Raw genomic sequence first — 6959 nt, 5'->3', positions numbered from 1 at the left:
CTGAGGCCTGTGGTTTCATTATCCTTCCAAGCTGGCTTGATGCCCATTCATGCATAAAAGTCGTATAGCTTAAAGTCGTCCTTTACTTTCCCTCTTTTTACATTTTAGGATTAACAAATGGTGGGAGTTTGAATGAATAAAGCAGGTAGGCATTTGGGGTTTTGTGAAACTGAGCACATCAGATTAAATTTTATCATTTTTAGAGATATTCATCCAACAGAGTGAAGTTAAGGCCCCTAGCCTAAGAGATGTGGTTTCTAGCTGCTTCGAGGCATGTCTGTAATATGTACATGTATGATCAGGCCCCTCAAGGTGGCTGTTTTCTGGGCATCCCCTGCTCCACCAGAGCCTGCTTCACCTACATCTCATAGGACTGGCCTTTCTGCATGCCCAGGCCCCAGCTAGTGATGGTTCTTATCAAAGGGGGCAAAAGGGGAGTGCCCCTCTCTGCTTTCCTTGGTAACTAATGAGCCAGCCTAGCGTAATTCCCCCTATAACTGGCAGTCTCCCCATCCCCCTGGGAGGGAAGCCTGTCTCTGGGTGCTGCTCCAGGACCTGGCTTCACACCTAAGTTTCCCCCTCCATTAAACCACTGCTGTCTCTGTTGCTGACTCTAAGCTCTTTCTTTGGTCTTAAAACTGGGCAAGTGCAGGCCTTGTAGGCCTGAGGGATGCAGCCAACAATATAGATTGCTCTCTTTTTATTCTCCTTCTTTTATTTTGTTTTTGGCCACACCCGTGGCATGCAGAAGTTACTGGGCCAGGAATTGAACCTGCACCCCAGTGGTTACAATGCCTTAACCTGCAGCACCACAAGGGAACTCCAATCCATATTTTTACTCGTTCCACTTTTCTTCCTTTTTGATGTTCCAAGATTCTTTATTTTATCATTTCCTTCTGTTTAGAAAACTCTAGCCATTCTTTTAGATTACCAATGACAAATTCTCTTAGTGTTCCTTAAATGAAGAATATATTCATTTTGCCTTCATTCCTGAAGGATATTTTGCCAGATGTAGGGTTCTGGGCTGATAGTTATTTTCTTTCATCACTTGAAAAAATATTGTGCTACCCCTTCTGGCCTTTAATTTTTTTCTGATCAGTAATTCTTATGATTCAAATTGTTTTTTTCCTATTAGGTAAATAAGTAAAATATTATTTCTCTCTTACTGCTTTCAAGATCTTTTTTCTCTTTTTTTCTTTTCCTTTCCTTTCCTTCCTTCCTTTGTCTTATAGTTTTTTACCTTGACTGTGATATATCTTGGTGTGGATTTCTTTAGATTTGTCTTGTTTGGGATTTGTTCTGCTTCTTGAATCTGTAGATATATGTGTTTTTGTCACATTGGGAGGTTTTTATCCACCATTTTTTAAGCACTGTAAAATTTTTTTGGCCATCCCCAAAGCATGTGGAAGTTCCCAGGCCAGGGATCAAACCCACACCACAGCAGTGACAATGCCAGAGCCTTAACCCACTAAGCCCCCAGGGAACTCCTTTCAAGAACTTTTCAGCCCCTTCTTTCACCTTTCTAGTACTTAGATGACATGAATGTTAGATCTTTAACTCTGACCCCATAAGTCCCTGAGGCTCCGTTTTTTTCATTTTCAGACTATTTTTCTTCTGTTGTTCAGATTTGGTAATTTCAAATGTTTCTATATTAAAGTTCTTAGATTGTTTCTCCATCCTTTCCAATCTACTGTTGGATCCATCTGATGAATTTTCACAATTTTTGGTTATTGTACTTTTCAGTTCTAAAATAATTCATTTGGTTCTTTATATCTTTTTTTGGCTGATTTTTTTTCATTTGTTTTAAGTATGTTGTAATTGATCATTGAAGTATTTTTCTGATGACTGCTTTAATATGTTTTTCAAATAATTCTAATACCTCTTGATTATCTTTTTCATTCAAATTGATCTCTTCTTGGTTCTTGGTATGATGGGTGATTTATATTGAAACCTAGATATTTTGGGTATTGTTTTATGTGACTTTTGATCTTATTTAAAACTTCCAGCTTAAAAAAGAATTAAGCTTGAATATTGGCTTTGTCTACCATTGTTAGTGGGATAAGTGGGAGGCACTGCCTTATCACTGCCAGCTGATCGTAGGAATCCAGGCCCTTCACTTGGCTCTTACTAACTCTTGACCCAGGGAGGGCCTTTTCATAGCTTCTGGGTATGGGTGTGAATTTTGATTTCTGATGATGCCATCCTGGCAGGCATGGGTAGTTTTAGTTGTATTTAGCAGAAGGAATAGGGAAAAGTATGTCTATTATATCTGCTCAGAATCAGAAATCTATAACCTGTTAATTTCTATGGCATCTCATTTTTTAATCTCATAATATTTTTCTTATCACTTGTTTTTTCTAGTTCAACTACTTTATTTTATGCTTATTATTTACATGATATATATTTTTTTCCATTCATTTTCTTTTAATACATATGTGTCTGGATACTATTTTTGGGGGGTCTTTTTTTTTAGGGCTACACCCGTGACATATGGACGTTCCCAGGCTAGGGGGTGAATTAGAGCTGTAGCTGCCAGCCTCCGCCACAGCCACAGCAACACCAGATCTGAGCAAAATCTGTAACCTACACTACAGCTCATGGCGACACTGGATCTTTAACCCACTGGGTCAGGCTGCATCCTCATGGATCCTAGTCAGATTCATTACTGCTGAGCCACAACAGGAACTCCAAATACATATGTGTCTATAAATCAAATTGATTCTCTTCTTGGTAGGCTACAGTTGTATTTTACTTTTTATCCATTTTTATCACCTCTGCTTTTTAATTGATGTGGATAGTCCATTAATATTTAATATAATTATTGCTGTGTTTTAATCAATATTACGATTTAAAAATTTTTTTCCTCTTTTTGTTTCCTCCCACTGTCCTCTTTTTGTATCTTCTTTTGGATTATTCAATATTTTAAAATAAATTGCCCTTTACTTAGCCACTTTTTAGCTCTCTGCATTATTTTTTCAGTTGTTGACTTAGGGATTAAATACACATACTTAGCTTCTCACAGTATATTTAGAGTTAATGTAATAGCAGTTGACATAAAATGTGCAGTCTTGCTACTGTAGAAGCCCATTTACCACCCCAAACCTTTATGCTACAGATATGCAATATGTTCCATTAATATATGTCTCATAAGAAAATGTTATATAAATTTTCCTCTAAATAGCCATGTGTATTTTAAGTAAAATAAGGGAAAATTTCTGTTTATATTTACTCATGTATTTACAATTTCAAATGCTCTTTATTCATTCCTGAAGTGATGTGCTTCTTTGGTGTAATTTCTCCCTGCTGTGAAAAATTTCTTTTGGCAGTTTTTATAGTGCAGTTCTTCTGTTTGTAAATTCCCTTAACTGTCTTTTATTTGGCAGTATCTCTGTTTTTCTTTCATCCTTAAAGGATTTTTTTTAAACTGGATATGGATTTTTGCACTGGCAGATTTTTCTTTCAGCATTTCCAAGGTGTTGTTCACCTGTCTTCCTACTTTCATTGTTTCTGATGGTAAGTATATTGTTATTTGAATCATGGAATCCTCTCTGTGTAATGTGCTCTTTTATTCTGTTTCCTTTAAAGATTTTTCTCTTTGTTTTTACTTTGCAGTTGTTTGATTGGGACATACCTAGACATAATTTTCTTCATATTTCTTGTTTGGGTGTGCTGAGCTTCTTGAATCTAGAAATTGATGCCTTTCTCCAAATTTGCACAGTTTTGGGCCATGATTCAATTTTTTGAGCTTCTCAATTCTCTTTCCTCTTCTTGTGATATTTAGACTACCTATGCTAGACCTTTAGCTATTGTGTAACCTAAAATAGGTACCTATTTTTTTATAAGCCTGAGTTTTTTCTTTTTTCTTCCTAAGTTGGATGATTTCTAATATGGAATTTCAAGTTTATAGACTCTTCGACCATCATCTCTACTTCTCTATTGAGCCCATCTAGTGGATTTTTAGATTTTGTGTTTTTCACATCTGAAATTTCCATGTTTATTTCTATAGTTTCTATCTTTTCATTCATTTGTTGGCCATATGTTTTCCCTTACCTTATTGAACATTGTTTAATATCTTGGTTGACATTGATAACATCTGAGTCATCTCAGCATTGGCTTCTGTTGGTTGTATTTTCCCTCAAGTAAGGGTAAATTTGCCTAGTTCATAGAGTGACTAATTTTAGATTTGATTCCAGGAATTTTAAATACTATGTTGTAGAGACTCAGATTTTGTTTTATTCCTTTAAGGAATTTTGATGATTTTATTTAGTATACAGTTAACTTGCAAACCCTTTATCATTTATAATGATGGCAGTTCAAATGCTAGTTGAGTTCTTTAAGCCTCATAAGCAAGCTTATACTGAGTCTGCCCTGTACATGCTGGATTCGGGGATCAGCCAGAGACTTGGGCACTGTTCATCCACAGAAGTTAGGGGCTCCTCTTTTCTGGTTTATCCCCTCTGTGACCCCTCCCTTCACTTTCTGTCAGCCTTGGTTGCCCTGGTTCCTTGGTTTCCCTGGTTCCTAGAAAGACAAGTGGAGTTTACAAGAGAATTTTAATCACCTCACATTCACTGCGACTGCATCCCTCAAATCAAAAGTAAAGAAATGGAGGATCACCCATGTCTGCCCTTCCTTCAAGATGCAGCTACTCTCCAAAACCTTCCTGCTCTTGGTTCACTTTTCAGAGCCTTGGGTATTTAAAAATTGTGCCTGGAACTTATACTTCCCTGCTAGAAGGCTGGTTTCTAGGAACCTGCTCCAGCATACCTGAAGTGAAAGCCAAGGCTTTGTTTTAAATACCTTACAGTGTTCCAGAAGTTTCTCTGAAATAAATTTGGTCACAATCAAAGATGAAAAATTGGTAGCTTAACCTCTCAGATCCCTGTTTAATTATCTGAAATGTTAGAAATAATAACACAGAATAACTGTGCTATCATTTAACTATCTACTCATCAACAAATGTTTTCCTTTATGCTAAATGCATGGAATGCATTATCTCATCAGACCCTCACTAGATCACCACATAGATATGCTGTACCTATGTAGAGGTGGAGTTATTAGCCCAATTTTATAGATGAGAGATAAAGAGCTTCAAAGAGTTTGAGTATTTCCCCCAGGCTTCCCAGGTATGAATCTAATTCTTTCTGACTCAAGAACCTGAACTTTTAAGTACTAGTCAATGTGTCTGCTAGGACTATTTTTAGGAGTAGAAATTAATGAAAACCATATAGTCTGTAAACATAGAGCCATAGTGAAGATGTGCCATGGAAATGGTGGGATACAAATAATTTTCAGGAAAGCACTGAGGATCCCTAGAATGAGAAGTTTTTCTTTGCCATGGTTATGTGGAAGTGCTTTAGTCATGATGCTGAAAGCATGATTTTTAGACCTAAATTCCTGCAGATTGTTATGATGAGTTTAGAGATTGGCTTTTTGTATTTGCATATATTTGGAGTTAGAGATTAAGAGAACAGGCGAGGGGGCCCTTCAGAGTGAGAGAGGAAGCACTAAGTTAAGTGGCAGAGCATTTATGCTGTGGTCAAGGGCTCTGCCCACTTGTCTGACACCGATAGACTAATAATCATAGTACACTTACCGTTTATTAAGCACCTAGCATGATCTAAGCATTGTGATGAGCTTTTTTTTTTAATTTCTCCCCCAAATTCTATGAAGTGGGTAATACTATTGTTCCTATATAACTGGTGGAATTACGGAACCTTAGTGAAGTTAATTATCTTGTCCAAGATTACAGAGATGGCACACATCGGGCTGGACGTGAATTCTGAATCCCTCACCTCTCCTAAAAGAACTTCTGTCTGTGAAAGGCAGTTCTTGTCACTTTGAGATGTATTCCATGAGTTTACTTGATCACTTTTAGCTTTATTGGTACTGGGATAGTTTGCAGTGTGTGTCAGCTCTGTCAGGGTAGATAACCTCACAAAGGCAGGCTGCTGTGGGGCAGGAGAAAAGTTGCTCTCTTAGCAAGCGAGGGGACAGGGAGCTGGTTAAAGTCCATTTGGGGGCACAGCCTCGATCAACAAACTCCAGATTTCTGGAGCCTATAGAGGACCAAAAAGAGTAAAGTGGGGATAGAGAAAATGAAGAATGTTAACGGATTGCTATAGCAAATATGCTATATGTAGCTTCTTCTGATGTAACTTTCTTAAAGAATTAAGTTAAGGAGTTCCCGTCGTGGCGCAGTGGTTAACGAATCTGACTAGGAACCATGAGGTTGCGGGTTCGGTCCCTGCCCTTGCTCAGTGGGTTAAGGATCCGGCGTTGCCGTGAGCTGTGGTGTAGATTGCAGACGCGGCTCGGATCCCGCGTTGCTGTGGCTCAGGCGTAGGCTGGTGGCTACAGCTCCGATTCGACCCCTAGCCTGGGAACCTCCATATGCCGTGGGAGCAAACCAAGAAATGGCAAAAAAACAAAAAAACAAAAAAAAAAAGAATTACGTTAAATCCTTTTACTAATAACCTAAAGGGAGCAAGAGGCACTCACTGGTCTGGGGGATGGCTTAATTCTCTCTGGGTCCTCCTGGCCTGCTCTCTGTTTGACAGAGTTCTGGGGAACATGGCCAGAATCTGGCGTGAGACACCGGGGGATGTGAGGAAAGATGTGCTTTCACTACACCAGGGTATATATGTACTTGAGGCTCATAACATACTATCAAAACTTTCCATTATGATACCACTGCACTTATGTTCATAAAGAAGCATATATGTAGATTTGCAAAGAGGAATAGCTGGATAACTTTCTCAGCAGTACTTTGTAAGCAGTAGATCTTAAAATACATGTTGGCAAAATAAATAGCAGTTATTTGCTGTTTCTTTAATAATCATATTGCAGTGTCAACAGGAGATCGGCAGATGGAGTGTAAAAATTTCCAGCTACAAACTGTTGCATGTGTAGCAAGTATGGATCTGCACAAAATGGATTTAAAAAGTCACTGAATATAT

This window comes from Sus scrofa, chromosome 6 (genome assembly GCF_054392235.1).
Source record: "Sus scrofa isolate SSC_HxYL_T2T_F1_AM1 chromosome 6, Sscrofa_HxYL_maternal_Yorkshire_Landrace_v2.0, whole genome shotgun sequence".
In the NCBI taxonomy this organism is placed as follows: Eukaryota; Metazoa; Chordata; class Mammalia; order Artiodactyla; family Suidae; genus Sus; species Sus scrofa.
Note: the sequence above shows the minus strand (reverse complement) of the source record.